Here is a 17,999-nt window from a genome sequence, read left to right on the forward strand (position 1 = left end):
GAAATTTGGCATTAATGAATTAGGACAGCAGATGACCGATGCGAGTGCTTTTGCTAACAGCACATCGCCTGCAACGCCTTTCCCGGGCTCATGACCACATCGGTTGGATCCTAGACGATTGTAAAACTGTGGCCTCGTCAGATGAGTCCCGATTTTAGTTGGTAAGAACTGATAGTAGGGTTAGAGTGTGGTGCGGACCCTACGAAGCCATGAGCCGAAGTTGTCAACAAGGCTCTGTGCAAGCTGGTGGTGGCTTCGTAATGGTGTGGGCTGTGTTTACATGGAACGGACTCGGTCCTCGGGTACAATTGAACCGATCACTGACTGGAAATGGTTATTTTCGTCTATTTGGAGACCATTTGCAGCCATTTATGGACGACATGTTCCCAAGCAGTAATTTTTTGTGACCATGCGCCATGACACTGGGTACACAATTGCTCGCAGTTGATTTGAAGAACAATCTGGACAATTAGAGCCCAGCATGAGTTCCATCGAGCATTTTTAGAGGTGAGTCCGTGCACAAAATCCTGCACCGGCAACACTTTCCCAGTTACGGATGGCTGTAGAGGCAGCAGGGCTCAGTATTTCTGCTGGGGACTTCCAGCGACTTGTTGAGTCCATGCCACGTCGAGATGCCGCACAAAGCCGGGCAATAGGAGGTCGGACACGATATTACGAGGTAACCATGACTTTAGTCACCTCAGTGCACAATCATAGTTTTATTGCTTTTGTGCCTGCAGTTACACGTTGCGCAAACGTTATGCGTAATATCGAAAAGAAATTCGGCAATACATTATCGCAAAAGTCTGTACGCATGCTATTTCGCTTTCATAACAAGCACACAAAGACATTAGAAAATATGGCGCATAGTAAACCAGCGTGGCATCGCAGGGAGTGTTACGTGTCACAGCGTCTCTAATTATACTCCGTATCTTTGTTACGTCCCTCGTAGTCACATCGTGTGTTCTTTAAAAATTGTTTTAATGTGAGAAAATTGTAGCAAGATACAGGAAGAACCTGCAGAGGACCATTGACCATTGATGCGGGGACTCGATAGTTATTTATGTACATTGTCACATCTCTTTATGTCGAGGGTCAACTGCAAGACCCGTTAAGAAATTGCATGAATGTCACTAGAGGCAGTCCAGTCAGTCAGTCAGTCAGTCATTAAATATCTGGAGCGATTTAAACTAGAACGACCACTTAAAGGTAATGGCAGTTACGGCAGATGCAAAACTGTGATTCAGTGGAAGAAACAGGAAGTGTAGTCCATCCACAAAGGAGGTAGCTTAAAAAAACCCTCATTCAACCAATACTTGAATATTGTACACCAGTTTGGAATCTTTCCCGGACAGGATTGACAGAGGAATTAGAGAGGATCCAAAGGATAGCATCGCGTTTCGTTAAACATTCACGGAGACGCCCAGTCCATTCCAGACGCTGCAGGAGAGGTGATCTGAATCGCGGTATGTTCTATAATCGACAGTCACAGATCGTATGTCACTACAGGAGTTAACAAACATACTGCTTCCTCACACGTATGTGTCGAAAAGACCATGAAGATAAGAGGGATTAAAGCTCCAGTAATCTTTCCTCCCGTGAACCATTCACGAATGGAAAAGGAGGGGGGTGGGGAGGGGAGGGGGGGAGAGAGAACAGAGACAGGCACACAAAGTACCCACTGTCACGTATCGTAAGGCGATTTGCGGAGTGTAGACATACGTGTAGAAGGTATTTTTTTTATTTCAAGACATTGACAACGATATCTGTGTGTTCACTTCAATAATTACTTTTTTTTTTACTTGTTACGTGTATTGGTGCAGTAACAAAACCCGCGACAGGGCTGCACACTACCTCAGTTTTACCCAGGGACTTGACACCTGTGACAGTTCTGCCCGTCCCTGCTGTTGGTGTGCAGAATTCTTTATAAGTGATGCAATCTCATGTTCCCTTTTCTCCTTACACTGATGTGCGTAATGTAACATGCTGTAAGCATAATTTTGTGATGTAGCTTGATAATTCCTAATGGAGGTTAAATTAACTAATTTTTAAATAATGAACTGAAGCGTTTATTTCGAAATAAGAGAACATCCTACCTACCTAAGAAACTGAGTACCTTTAAGAAATATTCTGTGGCTGTGGATCCACACATAAACGGATGAGCCTATTCGCATCAAACCTCTACGAAAGATTTTAATAATGAACCCCGTATCTATATCTTCGTTGAATGAAGGTGATGTTTTCCGACATTTATTAGTTCAACAACTAGCTTGGACTTAAAAAAACAGCTTCCAGTCTCTATCCAAAACAAGGTGGCATACGCATGAAAATGGCAGCGAACTCTCACAGTTTGCTGCCTGTCAACTGATCCCGTCCTCAAGTCCAGCCCCGTTTCGATTCAGTGCCTCATAATTAGTTAGTCGATATACCCATCTAATTTTCAACTTTCTTCTGTTGCATCACATTTCAAAAGCTTCTCTTTTCGTATCGTCTTGTTTCGGTTCACTTCTGTACAAAACAACACTCCATATAAATAAATACTTTCAAAAATGACCTCAACAGTTCTGTTTGTGTGTTAACAATTTCCTCTTCCTCAGAGATACTTTTCTTGCCAGAACAGAACTGCAGTTTATATCTGCTCAACAGCTGCTGTCGTCAGTTATTTAATTTCCAAGATAGGAGCACCCACAGTTTGTAAACAATAGTGAACGATAGCAGATCGTGTCAATTAGCTGCCATTTACATGCATATAGCAAGTTGTTCTAGGTACACTCGAAAATGGTTATTTAAGCCCAGACTAGTTGAACAGTTCTTAGAAACTACTGTCTAACAAGTGAGAAAATGTCACCTCCATTCCATGTAAGACATGGCGAATGCTCAATCGTCTACGAGCAGGTGTGGCGACGGTGGAGCCCACTGCAAGATAAGGCATGAAGGATGAGGGCGGAGTTTTTTCTCGTTGGTGAAGAGTCAAAGGCATACAGTATTATTTGGAGTGCCTTACTGATCCGTTCCATTGCACCCTCGCCAGTCGACAGTAGTATCGATTATTACAAGAAAATTTTTTAGATCTGTCGGACAGGAAATTTGGACTATAGAGTTCACTTCACGGGACTGACATGTATAACAGTAATCACTTCGAAATATATGAAAGAAGCGGGCAGTCAGCAAAGGAGTCGGAATGGTTAAAAAAAAAAAATTGCTATAATACCGGAGAACTCCGGAAATACGGGAAGTTGGTCACTCTATCCAGGAGCAATTACGTTCTGAAAATTAAAATGGTCAGTTTTTTATAGATTGTTGTATCCCTGATTGTTGTCTTGTGACAGCCAGAGCGAGAGCACCAGCAGCAGCGAGTACTGTTTGTATAAAGCGTTTATTTTGCATTTTGTTTACGACCTTCCACTAAGGAAGGGATTCTATTTGTGTTTATCTGCTCTGCATAGAAACTAACAGTTCTTGATCGTTAGGAGAGAAATTTATTTTGTACTTATTTGCTGCGCTTAGCTTTTAAATAGTTTTTCTGGGAAAACCTAGCGTAGTTTTCGCGTCTCGTATTTCAGTGAGTGTTTCTTGATTATCAGAGTAGCTCATCAGAAGATTATCTTGGGAATTTGCCACCGTATAGAGTAGGGTAAACATAGTCATGTGTAGGGACTGTGGTTGTTGTGAGCGGACGCAAGGAGAATTGGCCACTCTTCGGGGGCAGGTGGAGGCTTTGTCTGTTAGGCTCATCGAGCTCGAGGCGCAGGCGTCGGCTCGTAGTGGCGTTGGGGCAACTGTGGTGAGACCTATGCCTACTTCGGTGGCCTTGGAATCACATGGAACCCCTGATGTCGCTGCGTCTTCCGGCAGTGAGCATCTTACCGGTCAGCCATCACTCCAGGGTGAATGGCGGACAGTGGTGGGCTCGCGCGTGCCTGGCCGAAAGGCGAAGGTGGGATCTGGCCGCGTGGCAGCTGCCTTACCCCTTTCCAACAGGTACGGGGTGCTTCCTAGTGGTGATGACATCGTTTCCGAGCCACCACAGGATGCCTCGCCTGTTGGGCCAGTGGCCGATTCTCCGGCAAGGTCCCGACAGTCACAGAGGGCGGGCCTATTAGTTATAGGGAGCTCCAACGTTAGGCGGGTTATGGAGCCCCTCAGGAAAATAGCGGGTAGGTCGGGGAAGAATGCCAGTGTGCACTCGGTGTGCTTGCCGGGGGGTCTCGTCCGTAATGTGGAGGAGGCCCTTCCGGCAGCTATTGAACGCACTGGGTGTGACCGGCTGCAGATAGTAGCACATCTCGGAACGAATGACGCCTGCCGCTTGGGTTCTGAGACCATCCTTGGTTCCTTCCGGCGGCTGGCTGATTTGGTGAAGACAACCAGCATCGCACGCGGAGTGCAAGCTGAGCTTAATATCTGCAGCATAGTGCCCAGAGTCGATCGCGGTCCTCTGGTTTGGAGCCGTGTGGAGGGTCTAAACCAGAGGCTCAGACGACTCTGCGACTATAATGGTTGCAAATTCATCGACCTCCGTTATTGGGTGGAGAACTGTAGGGCCCCCCTAGACAGGTCAGGCGTGCACTACACACCGGAAGCAGCTACTAGGGTAGCAGAGTACGTGTGGCGTGCACACGGTTTTTTTTTTTAGGTTAGAGGGACCGCCCCTTTGGCGAAACGATAAAATACCTGACGGCTTACCAGAGAGAACATCAGCATCGTTGATAAAGAACGTCCGTCCTCAGAGACCAAAAACAGGAAAAGTTAACGTAATATTGGTAAACTGCAGGAGTATCCAGGGCAAGGTTCCTGAATTAGTATCGCTTATTGAAGGAAATAGTGCGCATATAGTATTAGGAACGGAAAGTTGGTTTAAACCGGAAGTGAACAGTAACGAAATCCTAGACACAGAATGGAATATATACCGCAAGGATAGGATAAACGCCAATGGTGGAGGAGTATTTATAGCAGTAAAGAATTCAATAATATCCAGTGAAGTTATTAGCGAATGCGAATGTGAAATAATCTGGGTTAAGTTAAGTATCAAAGGTGGGTCAGATATGATAGTCGGATGCTTCTATAGACCACCTGCATCAGCAACCGTAGTAGTTGAGCGCCTCAGAGAGAACCTGCAGAACGTCGTGAAGAAGTTTCGTGATCATACTATTGTAATAGGGGGAGACTTCAATCTACCAGGTATAGAATGGGATAGTCACACAATCAGAACTGGAGCCAGGGACAGAGACTCTTGTGACATTATCCTGACTGCCTTGTCCGAGAATTACTTCGAGCAGATAGTTAGAGAACCAACTCGTGAAGCTAACGTTTTAGACCTCATAGCAACAAATAGACCGGAACTTTTCGACTCCGTGAATGTAGAAGAGGGTATCAGTGATCATAAGTCAGTGGTTGCATCAATGACTACAAGTGTAATAAGAAATGCCAAGAAAGGAAGGAAAATATATTTGCTTAACAAGAGTGATAGGGCACAAATCGCAGAATATCTGAGTGACCACCATCAAACGTTCATTTCTGAGGAAGAGGATGTGGAACAAAAATGGAAAAAATTCAGAAACATCGTCCAGTACGCCTTAGATAAGTTCGTACCGACTAAGGTCCAAAGCGAGGGGAAAGATCCACCGTGGTATAACAATCATGTACGAAAGGTACTACGGAAACAAAGAAAGCTTCATCATAGGTTTAAGAGTAGTCGAATCATAGCTGATAAGGAAAAGCTGAACGAAGCGAAAAAGAGCGTAAAGAGAGCAATGAGAGAAGCATTCAACGAATTCGAACATAAAACATTGGCAAACAATCTAAACAAGAACCCTAAAAAGTTTTGGTCATATGTAAAATCGGTAAGCGGATCTAAATCCCCTATTCAGTCACTCGTTGACCACGATGGCACCGAAACAGAGGACGACCGAAGAAAGGCAGAAATACTGAATTCAGTGTTCCGAAACTGTTTCACTGCGGAAAATCGTAACACGGTCCCTGACTTCAGCCGTCGCACGGACGCCAAAATGGAAAATATTGAAATAAACGATATCGGAATTGAAAAACAACTGCTATCACTTAGTAGCGGAAAAGCATCCGGACCAGACGAGATACCCGTAAGATTCTACAGTGATCATGCTAAAGAACTTGCCCCCTTTCTATCAGCAATTTATCGTAGATCTCTGGAAGAACGTAAAGTACCTAGCGACTGGAAGAAAGCGCAGGTCGTTCCCATTTTCAAGAAGGGTCATAAATCAGATGCGAATAATTATAGGCCTATTTCGCTTACGTCAATCTGTTGTAGAATAATGGAACATGTTTTATGTTCTCGTATTATGACGTTCTTAGATAATACAAATCTCCTTCATCATAACCAACATGGATTCCGCAAACAGAGATCATGTGAAACTCAGCTCGCCCTATTTGTCCAAGAAATTCACAGTGCCGTAGACACTGGCGAGCAGATTGATGCCGTATTCCTGGACTTCAGGAAGGCATTTGATACGGTTCCGCACTTACGTTTAGTGAAAAAAATACGAGCTTACGGAATATCGGACCAGGTTTGTGATTGGATTCAGGATTTCCTAGAAGAAAGAACACATGTCATTCTTAACGGTTCAAAATCTGCAGATGTAGAGGTAATTTCGGGAGTACCGCAAGGAAGCGTGATAGGACCTTTATTGTTTACAATATACATAAATGACTTAGTTGACAACATCGGTAGCTCCGTGAGGCTATTTGCAGATGACACGGTTGTCTACAAGAAAGTAGCAACATCAGAAGACTCGTACGTACTCCAGGAAGACCTGCAGAGGATTAATGAATGGTGCGACAGCTGGCAGCTTTCCCTAAACGTAGATAAATGTAATATAATGCGCATACATAGGGGCAGAAATCCATTCCAGTACGATTATGCCATAGGTGGTAAATCATTGGAAGCGGTAACGACCGTAAAATACTTAGGAGTTACTATCCGGAGCGATCTGAAGTGGAATGATCACATAAAACAAATAGTGGGAAAAGCAGGCGCCAGGTTGAGATTCATAGGAAGAATTCTAAGAAAATGTGACTCATCGACGAAAGAAGTAGCTTACAAAACGCTTGTTCGTCCGATTCTTGAGTATTGCTCATCAGTATGGGACCCTTACCAGGTTGGATTAATAGAAGAGATAGACATGATCCAGCGAAAAGCAGCGCGATTCGTCATGGGGACATTTAGTCAGCGCGAGAGCGTTACGGAGATGCTGAACAAGCTCCAGTGGCGGACACTTCAAGAAAGGCGTTACGCAATACGGAGAGGTTTATTATCGAAATTACGAGAGAGCACATTCCGGGAAGAGATGGGCAACATATTACTACCGCCCACATATATCTCGCGTAATGATCACAACGAAAAGATCCGAGAAATTAGAGCAAATACGGAGACTTACAAGCAGTCGTTCTTCCCACGCACAATTCGTGAATGGAATAGGGAAGGGGGGGATCAGATAGTGGTACAATAAGTACCCTCCGCCACACACCGTAAGGTGGCTCGCGGAGTATAGATGTAGATGTAGATAGAATGTATTCACGGCTCAGTTTATAGGTTATAGTGTGTTCATAACGACTTTAATGTGCTGCATTAATATGCGCGGGTCGTACAATCTGGCTAAATTTATAAGATTGCTTGTGAACACCAGAAATTGTAAATAGTTTTACGCAATAATTCTTGTAACCCTTGCTGGTGTCTGGGGTCTTTTCAGACCCGACCCCCAAGGCTCTTTTGTCTACAGGTAAACAGTTTTATATGCATTTTATGGGGTTTTTATGAGAATGGGACGAAATATTAATGGTTATGTCACGGTTTGAAATTTTTCCAATGGTGTCAGAAAATACGTATATAATGTGATTTTCAATGTTAAAATTCAACTTTATTACGAAAATAATAACGGCAACATTGGACCCACTCAACCAAAATTTGTATGTCGGTTGTTGTAACCAGTTCGTAGGAAATACGTTAATGTGCATCGCTGGAACATCAGTTAGGAATTGCGTTTTGTTGACAAAGCGTGGTATCATATTTTATTCATGATGGATCATGATACACACTTTGAAAGGGGCTACAGGGTCGACAAGCTTTTTGGCCAACTATACGTAGGAGTGATAGTGATACTGAATCAATTTTTGGAAAAGGGGATTAGAGTGATGCTGAAGTAGATGTGACAGAGGAAGATAAACGGGATGGAGATGGATGCGAATGAATGAAGGAGATGATAGTGGTACTCACTAAACTAGTGCCCCCAATTTTGTAAATTGAAGTGGGTAGATAAGCTACATAGTACCACATGATGTGTGCAAGCAGGCGTCTAAGAGTATAATCCATGAAATGCACGTATTCCACGTCACCTGTCACAGACCACAAATACAGACAAGCGCAGATTGTCTCAGACTTCGTACCGCATGTAGAGTGTAATAGTAATGCATACTAACACTCATGCAGATGACAGTAAAGTTCTACACCCACATCTTGAACGCTAGGTGGAACTTGACTATACAGACGAGCCACAATGAGCTTTTCAAGATTTCGTGGTGTTGTGATGCGCCTCCGGTTCGGTCATAAACGTAACAAGGGAAGAAAGAAAATCAGTTTTTGGATCAAAAGCTGAACTTATGCGGGCTTTGTTCGAAATGTCATTGATGCATTCATTTCGCGTTACATCCCTGGGCGTTATATCACAATTGATGAGCAACTGTGTTCTTCCAGAGGACGGTGTCCAAGGAGTATATTTCTCCAAAACTTGGACAGTACAGGATAAAAGTGTGCGCAGCTGTAGATCGTGAGACCAATAGTCTCACAAATGCACAACTGCATACAGTGAAATCTGCTGAATAAATCAAGGGAAACGAGTGGTACATGTTTTAGTTGATCACCTGAGGAGAAGTGATAGGAACATTACCACTGACCTTTTTTTTTACAATTTTCCAACTTAATTAGCATGCAGCAATGGAGATGTAATACCTACAACGTGCATTGGTGTCACAGTAAGTCATTATTTTCGTGGAAATATTTTACATTTTATCGCCATTTAGTTGCTAGAATGGGACGAAAAAGACCACTTACATGTAAAATGTTTTTCCAAAGCTGATACCATGCGCGGTTAATGATAGTTACACGAGCCGGTACGTATAGTGAGTCGAACTCTGGAGGCCAGGGCCCGTGCTTCTAATCTGGCCTTCCCAATTCTGTTTATAGTTGTTTGTCTGAGAGGGCTACGAACGACAAGTGTGACAGGGCCACACTGATAGTCGGCTCCAGGCTTCGTGTAAATAATCTGTGACGTAATACCGTGACCAGACCATCGACTTGATTACAGCTAGGGTGCAGCCTTTCTATTCGCCCCCGCATCAAGGGGGCGAGGGGTAGCAGGCTTCTCGCCCCAGTCGCCTTCTATCCCCGGAAAAGATAACAAATCATTTTGACAGCAGGCTGAGTTGACCTGGGGCCGTCCTAGAGGGACTTCGAGGAGGAAAACTCGTTACCCATACATTGAAACCATGTCAATCGTATTGGTGAACAGTAATCCACTTTTGGTTGATAACTTTGATGCTCTTCAGACGGGATTTAAAAAATCACTTCATAATATCCAGTTGGTCCCTCTCTGTGTGCGATCATTGATTGACCGTTAGAAATCCAAATTTGGATGGCTGAAACAAATAAGCCCATAGTCAGTGTCTGCTACGTCTTAAGCCGTCGCAGGTGTGGCAGCCGTGCATATGTAGCCGAATTACCAGCTGCAGCAACTGATAGCAGACTTCTATTTCGTACAGCGGACACTTGGGTAATAAGACTGGAAATTCTGCAGCATAGGGGCTGATCCAGCTATCCCTATCTCTTTTTTTTAAGTACCCCGCAGTGTTATAGCTGGCGAAAAACGACACGCGAGATTTTCGTATTCTCTCGCTCGCTACGCAGAAACTGTTAGTAGTATGGAAGACAATTAGCAGGACCTTTTTGTAGGAAATGGTAATAAGTTTTCGCCGGAGGTCATGGTTGTGGAGCTATTCAAGAAAAACGTAAAAGGTTGTTCAAACGCACCTCCGCCCTCAGTCATCCCTCACCAGTCAGGACTTCTTGTATGATGTTCATAGAAACCCCTCCCCCCTACCACCGCATAAAAAATTTAGACTACACCAACCATTCCCGATATCCCACCTTTCTTGATCTCGCTTGATTGGGCTATTACGCCACCGGCGTAGTCGGCTATTTCGTTAACATTATTAATTTAAACGTACCCGTGACGGTTAAGAAAGAGACTTCTGTAAACGTTACATTAAAACTAATTATGTTGACAGTTCGAGCCAAACTCTCAAAAACGCAAATTCTTAAACTTATAAGCGCTCGACTAAGCCGGTGGCATAATAAAGCCAGTCAATGAAGACCAAAACATGCCGAATATGAAAATAATTCGTGCAGGTGTAAATTTTTGTACAGTGGTAGGATGGTGTGCCATGAACATACTAGAAATCCTGATCCGGGGGGGGGGGGGGGGGGGAACTCAGTGTGGGAGTTGGCGGTTCGTTTGAAGGTAGGTTTTGTTACGTTTTTCTTGAATAGCTCGAAAACTACGGACTCTAGCAAAAACGCATACCAGTACAAAATTTAACTCCATTAAGTTACCTACAAAAAATGCTGTCAATTATATAGCAGGAGCGCTTTGCGAGCAAGAAATATATATATATGAAAGCAGTGATGTGTAATGAACTCACAATCAACAGTAAAAACAAAAACCACCGTAACAGCTTGGTTCGTGTATATAATTTTGGAGGTGTAGCGAATATGTGTAAAGTGCCTCTTCTGTTTCTCACTTCTGAATATTATTGCAATTCTCGTTGAAAAACGAATTAATCGAGACATGCTTAGTTTGTAACATCTAAAAATTAATCGATTGGTATTGTTCACAACATATCACCTAAGCAACGTTCATTAAAAAAAAAAAACTGTAGGTAATCCACTTCTAAGTATGTCTCCTAATTAGCAGCGTTCCTTCGCGGGAGTAAGTTATCTTAACACTGTTGAGAATGAACGACTGTGTTGAATGCGTGTGGGGTGTAGTGCACTGTTATCTATTGCTATGGGTGGGGGAACCTAAGAGGTGCATTGCCGATGGGAGTAAAATCTTTATACGAGCTGATGGTTCATTGTAAACAATATCTTGGAAACGGAGTTAAAGTTGGAATTTTAACTATATTGCTGTACGAAAAGTTTTCGTCATCTGGTTTTCTGATCACGGCGTCGTTGCATCGTGGTATTTGGGCAACTTGACAGAACGGGCGTGTAATTCTTTGTCAGCCACTTCGGACAGTGTACGCCGGTGCTCAGTTACGCTGTGCGAGAAATAGGTGAGTAGTCTTCCTTTCCCAGGAAGACTAAAGGTCAGATTAAGTTCAATTCTTTTGCTGCATCCAGCATACTTCGTGCAAGGAGATGATAAAAAGACAGGATGAGTTTTACTAACACGTCTGTAAAATTTAATGTTCATTCAACAGGAAATCAAAATGATAATACCGGAAATTGAGAGAGAGAGAGAGAGAGAGAGAGAGAGAGAGAGAGAGAGAGAGAGAGGGGGGGGGGGGGGGGGGCTGTTCGCTTTAGAGCACAGTAGCTGTTAAACATGGTAAACTGACTGTAAAAACTTGATCGGATATTTCAGATTTTCTCATTGTTGAATCATGAAACTGATACAAAGGGAGTTTTCTTAGTTTGTTACATTGAAAACAACTGTACCGTTTCTACTCGTGTACGATGTTACTGTAACAGTAATTTCCATTAGGACTTTTTTAGAACATTGGTGTTTCTTTGCTAGACACGACCACTATATGTAGCTCAACGTTCGTAAACCTTAGGATGTCGAGATACTCCAACATTCCAGGAACGAATTGTTGGTCACTTAACAAATCTTTGACTTTCACTGACACGCTGTTAGAAACTGGGTAGCGTGAAAAATCTTTTGGACTTAGTTTGCTCTGACTTAAGTTCCTTGACTCTGAGCCTACAGATACTGCTGACGACTCTCTGTAGTGTAAGAGTACGGAGATAGCAGAATTCGAACTGAATGCAATGAGCAGTGTTAATGACCGCAAAGATAGCCACAAAACTGTCTGCTTGTCACCATGAAAAAGGGGAAAAACGCATTTCCTGATTTTTATTCTGCAGAATGTTTTCCCTCAGAACCCAAATCCCACTGAAAATAATTCTGAATTTGGTGAACTAAAATTCTTTAGTGTTTTAATCACATCTCAGGGAGTAATTATTCCAAAATCTCACTGTCAAAGGAACGTGTAACTCGAAAAATAAAAACTTCTAAGCTCTCCCGGTGAGACTTTTGCACGAGAAGCTTAGTCATTTATATGGAAATTACGTCTGAGCCCACTGTAGTAGGCATTATTGCATTTCTTCACTTACATATTGTACAGCACAAGAGGAAGACCACCAAGCAGATCTCCGCTGAAGGCTGGGCATGCAACGCAGCGTCTGGAATACGAGGCCACAGAGCTCTTCATTTTGTTCTACCTTATCGGAGATAAGGAAAATTTCACCATGCAATTAACGTCTGATCTTGTCTCTCAAGTGGTTACCAAGTGGAGCAGATAGTGTATGTGTGTGTGTGTGTGTGTGTGTGGCCGCCCAGATTCATGCAGGCACCTTGATATCTTCTGTATGTACCCTTATATCACGTGGGACAGAAAGAGGAAGCCGCCTGGTAGAATTTTGCACAGAGCACATCTTAATCATAGCTAACACTTGGTTTAAGAATCATGATAGAAGGTTGTATACATGGAAGAACCCTGGAGATACTAAAAGGTATCAGATAGATTATATAATGGCAAGACAGATTTAGGAACCAGGTTCTAAATTGTAAGACATTTCCAGGGGCAGATGTGGACCCTGACCACAATCTATTGGTTATGACCTGTAGATTAAAACTGAAGAAACTGCAAAAAGGTGGGAATTTAAGGAGATGGGACCTGGATAAACTGAAAGAACCAGAGGTTGTACAGAGTTTCAGGGAGAGCATAAGGGAACAATTGACAGGAATGGGGGAAAGAAATACAGTAGAAGAAGAATGGGTAGCTCTGAGGGATGAAGTAGTGAAGGCAGCAGAGGATCAAGTAGGTAAAAAGACGAGAGCTAGTAGAAATCCTTGGGTAACAGAAGAAATATTGAATTTAATTGATGAAAGGAGAAAATATAAAAATGCAGTAAATGAAGCAGGCAAAAAGGAATACAAACGTCTCAAAAATGAGATCGACAGGAAGTACAAAATGGCTAAGCAGGGATGGCTAGAGGACAAATGTAAGGATGTAGAGGCTTATCTCACTAGGGGTAAGATAGATACTGCCTACAGGAAAATTAAAGAGACCTTTGGAGAAAAGAGAGCCACTTGTATGAATATTAAGAGCTCAGATGGAAACCCAGTTCTAAGCAAAGAAGGGAAAGCAGAAAGGTGGAAGGAGTATGTAGAGGGTCTATACAAGCGCGATGTACTTGAGGACAATATTATGGAAATGGAAGAGGATGTAGATGAAGACGAAATGGGACATAAGATACTGCGTGAAGAGTTTGACAGCACTGAAAGACCTGAGTCGAAACAAGGCCCCCGGAGTAGACAACATTCCATTGGAACTACTGACGGCCTTGCGAGAGCCAGTCCTGACAAAACTCTACCATCTGGTGAGCAAGATGTATGAAACAGGTGAAATACCCTCAGACTTCAAGAAGAATATAATAATTCCAATCCCAAAGAAAGCAGGTGTTGAGATGTGAGAATTACCGAACAATCAGTTTAATAAGCCACAGCTGCAAAATACTAACACGAATTCTTTACAGACGAATGGAAAAACTAGTAGAAGCGGACCTCGGGGAAGATCAGTTTGGATTCCGTAGAAATACTGGAACACGTGAGGCAATACTGACCTTAAGACTTATCTTAGAAGAAAGATTAAGGAAAGGCAAACCTACGTTTCTAGCATTTGTAGACTTGGAGAAAGCTTTTGACAATGTTGACTGGAATACTCTCTTTCAAATTCTAAAGGTGGCAGGGGTAAAATACAGGGAGCGAAAGGCTATTTACAATTTGTACAGAAACCAGATGGCAGTTATAAGAGTAGAGGGACATGAAAGGGAACCAGTGGTTGGGAAGGGAGTGAGACAGGGTTGTAGTCTCTCTGTATATTGAGCAAGCAGTAAAGGAAACAAAAGAAAAATTCGGAGTAGGTATTAAAATTCATGGAGAAGAAGTAAAAACTTTGAGGTTCGCCGATGACATTGTAATTCTGTCAGACAGCAAAGGACTTGGAAGAGCAGTTGAACGGAATGGATGGTGTCTTGAAGGGAGGATATAAGATGAACATCAACAAAAGCAAAACGAGGATAATGGAATGTAGTCGAAGGTAGTTGAGGGTATTAGATTAGGAAATGAGACACTTAAAGTAGTAAAAGAGTTTTGCTATTTGGGGAGCAAAATAACTGATGATGGTCGAAGTAGAGAGGATATAAAATGTAGACTGGCAATGGCAAGGAAAGCGTTTATGAAGAAGAGAAATTTGTTAACATTGAGTATAGATTTGTCAGGAACTCATTTCTGAAAGTATTTGTATGGAGTGTAGCCACGTATGGAAGTGAAACATGGACGGTAAATAGTTTGGACAAGAAGAGAATAGAAGCTTTCGAAATGTGGTGCTACAGAAGAATGCTGAAGATGAGATGGGTAGATCACATAACTAATGAGGAGGTACTGAATAGGATTGGGGAGAAGAGGAGTTTGTGGCACAACTTGACCAGAAGAAGGGATCGGTTGGTAGGACATGTTCTGAGGCATCAAGGGATCATCAATTTAGTATTGGAGGGCAGCGTGGAGGGTAAAAATCGTAGGGGGAGACCAAGAGATGAATACACTAAGCAGATTCAGAAGGATGTAGGTTGCAGTGGTTACTGGGAGATGAAGAAGCTTGCACAGGATAGAGTAGCATGGAGAGCTGCATCAAACCAGTCTCAGGACTGAAGACAACAACAACAACAGTTCATATGTGGTCAGCGAAATTTAGGCGTTGGCCTCAACTTTGAGACCGAGAACTATTCACAAGGAACAAACTGTCAGAGCTCGCATTTGTTTGAAACCGCCTGCAAGTGTGAGGCAACGCTTCATCTTGGCGGTAGGCAGATGTCGACGAGACCAGTGCGGAGTAACCTCACACCCATTAATGTCCGGTTGAGGTATCTTCGAGATATGGCTTCGCCAAAATATGACGCTCAGGAATGCGAAGGACTAAACCGCGGAACAACACTGAAAGATGTAAGTCATCTAAGGCGATAAAACATTCCAGGGACAGAGTCTTGTACACTGCAGAGTATAGGTAAAATTCCTGTTCCGCTTTCGTCCAGAGAGCTGTTCCTTTTACGAGGTTTTTCAACGTCTCTTGCGTCATTTAGCTCTCTCTCTCTTCTTCTAGCTTTAGGAAGACGTCTGTCGCTCGTCCTTTTAATTCCTTCTCAGTTTTTTCTGTTTTTGGTCAAATGTTAATAACATGTTCTTAAGCAGTCCCATTTCACAACTCTGAAGATGGCCGAAAGGTACACGGCAGAAATTCTACAAATACTGAAGTTTACACAGTTGCACTCTCGTAATTTAGTAAATCATTGCATTCCTGTTGGGTCACGTGCACCTAATTAACTAATAAGCATTAAAACAGACAAATATTCGGTCAAACGTAATTTTCTTTGAGAATTTTGTCATGTGGAGAACCAGGGTAAGTACCAAGTATGTAATATTGGTTTTCTTAGCGATACTTGACAGTGTAATTAAACATTTACGAGCAGTTCGTAAGATGGCTTAGTGCATCTGTGGGACGTGATATGAAAGTCGAGAAGAGTGGGAGGGAAGTACTAAAGATTAATAGCAGTGGATGAGGCAGCAGTTGCGTTGTCTCCTTACAGTTGCTTTCGAGCAGATGCTTGCGAGGATTAGATATCAAGAATTCATAGGTCTTCAGAATACAATATGAAAATAAAATTTGTAATTCTCTATTCATGACAGTCGTCTTTAATGTAAGATTATCTTTTCCTCGGAATATCTGTTTATATGGCATGTTGAGTATGACCTATGAAGAGTAAGGTGTACATGCTGCATAGGACGATGCAAACAGAAGAGCGTAAGCAAAAATTTCAGTAACCAGTGGCAGTTCTCCTAATTTTCACCTTATTGCAGACATTATTCGCAGGAATGTCGCGGCTATTTGAGGACAAGATAATTTGAGAAGTTCAACTTGAGAAAATTAGTTCGCTGTTTAAAAGTTCGTAAGCATCGACTCTTCAGGGGGGTGTTGGGCGACTGTAAGGCGTGCTGTGCCGGCTCTGCTAATTTCGTGCACATTGTATTGCAATTTGGTGTCGAGTATTATTACGACACTTGGCGCGTATCAGAGATAAGTAATCTGTCTGTACGTATAACCTGTTCAGCGTTCCTTGACCTCTAAAGCAACGTACACGGCAGTGTTCAAAAGCGGCCTTCTATTTAATCTGATGCGGTTTCCTTACGGAGCGTGCCCGGTGGTGGTGAGCAGAATATTCGTCATTGTACTGTCTTATTCGGCACTATCCAAGAAATAAAACCTGGGAAGATAGGAGGACAAAGTTCAATAAAACACTTGCCTTTCCGCTCCTCTTAGATTGCAGCGAAAGCCGGTTAAAAAATGTCGAATGCGAAGTGCCGAAATGATGCTTCTACGAAGCAAAAAGTTGTTCTATAAGAAGTAAAAATAATACGCAAAGTGCTATAGTGTGGAGCCAGTCCAGGATAAAATAAACTATCGGAGCAGTTAGTGTGAACCATTCTGTAAAAACGACTTCACAAATTAGCCTCAGATCATAATCCATATCGGAGGAGAAACATCGAAAGACCTGAGAGGTGATAAAACAAATTTAAAAGCTCATGAAGTGAAGAAAAAGACTGACTTACTACCTGCTGTTTGTTTGTGAGAGGAGTGGCCCTCGAGATTAGTCTGTTCTAGGATTCAGAGCCGTACGATGTTTAAAATGGATGTGCTTTAATAGTAGCAGCAGACAGAGTGAATGGAAGCTAGCTCACCGACATGGTAGTGTCGCTCAGAAGAAATGGATTGTTTGTATGTAGCTGCGTCGCTCTGACTCGGTATGTGCGCATGCGTCATCCCAGTCACACCTTGCTGGCATTAACAGTCGCGGCAGCTGGCACTGTCGTTCAAGAAGGAAAGAGTCTGAGGAAAAAGCTGGCATTTGGCGCCATAATAGATTTGTGACTGGAGGTGACGAGGAAAATGGCCCAAAGTGTGCTCTTTAAAAACTTGACGAGTAATTTCTAAAGATGTGACTGAGCAGTAGAAAGCGAATAAAAATATAAAATACATACAGTAAGTTACAACTTTGGCATTTCGGAATCCCAAATCTGCTTCCCATCTTAAAAGGGAAAGGCCTCGGATACGGCCAACCGATTGAGCTGTTTGGTAGGTCGCTTGTGAACCTCAAAAGATATTTTAGCTCGCTACACCCCCGGCACAACCCAGTTTAAGAAAATCAACCCTGAAATTAATAACGCGCAATCTGATAAAAACTAACGTGCTTTATAGGTAAGAGAGCAATTTCCAGGATCACGTATGGGGTTTTGCGATAAATCTAGAAATGAAACTTGGAAAACTGCCGCATATTTTCCGGTACTCATAAGGATAACGCCGTTCAAGGAAAGCTGTGCTGGACGAGCTGTCAAGGCAGTTGGCTAGAGAGCGGCGAAGGAGCTGTGCTAGTTTCCCGTTTGCGTTCTGAAGTTCTTTTTCGTATGTGTCTTCTCCGTATAGAAACTGGTGTAGATAGGAAGGTAAATAAAGTAAATAAATCAATAAGGAATAACAGTAATTCTTCACTTATCAAAGCTGCCTGAGAGAAACATAAAATTTCAATCCTGGTAGTTTTACAGTCACTCTTCTAAACCTTGGTACACATGCTGACA

At 42.7% G+C, this 17,999-nt stretch overlaps 2 protein-coding genes across 4 annotated transcripts in view; one reads left to right on the forward strand and one right to left on the reverse strand.

The window, feature by feature from the left end:
* LOC126194740 (serine palmitoyltransferase 2) overlaps window positions 1-17,999 on the reverse strand; it is a 419,658-nt gene that overhangs the window by 163,084 nt on the left and 238,575 nt on the right. The window contains exon 1 of one of the 2 annotated variants that reach the window (XM_049933003.1): window positions 12,425-12,499. The exons of the other annotated variant lie outside the window; for it this stretch is intronic. The gene's annotated coding sequence lies outside the window, so the exon portion shown is untranslated. Of the gene's footprint in view, window positions 1-12,424; window positions 12,500-17,999 lie in introns of those variants that run through there. 2 annotated transcript variants of the gene reach the window in all.
* The window catches only part of LOC126194739 (reticulon-1-like), a 378,195-nt gene that overhangs the window by 74,422 nt on the left and 285,774 nt on the right, over window positions 1-17,999 (forward strand). The window lies entirely within an intron of this gene.

Source organism: Schistocerca nitens, chromosome 7 (assembly GCF_023898315.1).
Source record: "Schistocerca nitens isolate TAMUIC-IGC-003100 chromosome 7, iqSchNite1.1, whole genome shotgun sequence".
In the NCBI taxonomy this organism is placed as follows: Eukaryota; Metazoa; Arthropoda; class Insecta; order Orthoptera; family Acrididae; genus Schistocerca; species Schistocerca nitens.